This window comes from Penaeus monodon, chromosome 24 (assembly GCF_015228065.2).
Source record: "Penaeus monodon isolate SGIC_2016 chromosome 24, NSTDA_Pmon_1, whole genome shotgun sequence".
NCBI classification, from domain to species: domain Eukaryota; kingdom Metazoa; phylum Arthropoda; class Malacostraca; order Decapoda; family Penaeidae; genus Penaeus; species Penaeus monodon.
Genome location: NC_051409.1, coordinates 25292924 through 25294801, shown reverse-complemented (window position 1 = coordinate 25294801; position 1878 = coordinate 25292924).

The window sequence follows — 1878 nt, the reverse complement described above, 5'->3', positions numbered from 1 at the left end:
GGAGCACGGTGATTAGCAAACCCAAAGAAGAATCAGGGGAATGCTGAAATGGCTTGGTAAAAGCAGAGGAAACGCCCGAGGAAATAATGAAATGATGGATGGGACATGAAAGGTTTTAAAGAGGATGTGAATATTAGGTAAGATCTCGTGATGAATACGAGAGCTGTTTCCCATGCACATCATGAAAGCAAAACGCTGGGGTTCGTGTGCTAATGGATACGTATAATTCTTTATTGTACGGTACTGAGTTTGTTCCTAAAAGTTACTAGGCTGATAGGAAAGAAATACTGAAGCAGAAATTGATATTGCTTTGATTAAATACGGAGAAATGTAACTGTTAAGAACACAGAACAAACAAATGTATAAACATGCGGTGAAAAGCACAGCAAACTAATAGAACGGTATAGTAAACCATTACCTTCCGAAACAGTCCGAAAACCGTCAATCAACAGATTTAGAAAATCCGGAATTGATTCATTTACTAATTTATTATTCTATTCCTTATTTGTCCGTCATTCCTCTCGTATGTTAATATGTCTACATTGTTTCATTTTTTTGTTTCAACATACAATTACATATTTCACGACGACACTCGGGGGGAAGTAGAGGGGCTGTGTTGAGGCTGTGTTTCAACTTCTTTTCCTTTTACATGACGCTAATAATTATTAATCCGAAAGATACAACTGGAAAGTTAGAGCTTACATTTACAATTCTCAGATCCACGGATGTATACAGAGCATAAGATAACATACATGAATTCCAATACTGTTATTTATACTCTTTGACGTGATACTTCCATTAGCTATTGTTGTCAAATGGACATGGTTCTAAAACCGTCACGATCTATTTGTCTTCGCAAGACTTGCAATAAGCGATCCAATTCTTCAATATGCTTGAAGAAGAAAAAAAGGAGAAAAAAAATATTTCTATATCTCATCTTCCTACAGTACCTATGTTCAACAAGTAAAAACCAAAGTATAAAACTACTTTCCTCTTCCCCTGTCCATCTGCCATCGCCACCAACCTTAACCCTGATATTCGACTCTGCTAATTTTTGCTGGCCATTTGCTAGGTTGGCAGACAGTCCATTATTGTGATTGTCGTTTTTGTCGCGACAACGGAAAAAAAAAAAACAATCCGATACTTTTTTTTGCTTTAGCAAAATCATAAATGGAGTTTCCATGGAAAGATTGGGAGGCTGGCTTTTGACTTTTTTTCTGATTTTTACCCTGTTGATGGTATTACATATTCCTTCCTCACTCATCCAACATGGGTACTCATACAAAGGAGAAACTGACAGCTAAACTAAAACGGGAAGATCTAGTTCTCGTTACTTCATTCCGCCTTGGTCCAACTTGAGTTCTCCATTCGAGTTATTTTAAACAGTTGTAGGCGTTAAGTTCTCAGTTCACTAAAAGGATGTATGAATAACCAGAAAAATAAGACGTATGAAATGAGAGTGAATATTCTTCCCAATAACACGAGATACAATAAATACTTTCTCTTGTATTGTGAGACATCATTTTCATCCATACATAATAATAGTTCATCTTTAGTCCAAAGCGAGATAATTCTTTTACCTTCTTAATTCACCTTTTTCTTTCTGATTCCTTATTTAAAATTAAAGATATGAAACAAACCTCCTCGCACCAGAATAATATTTATTAATTTAAGTTCTAAAACTCCTATGAAAACTGTTCTAAATGTTCTGGGAATCACTCTATTCAATAATGGAACTAGGACGATCGCTACGGTGCAGAGATAGTAAAGAAGGCCGGATATGATTCGCTCGGTACCATGGAGTAAACTTTGTGTTCTAGAGACATCCCACCTTTTTCATTCAATGAGAGAGAGAGAGGTGAGTGAAGTGCATAGTGA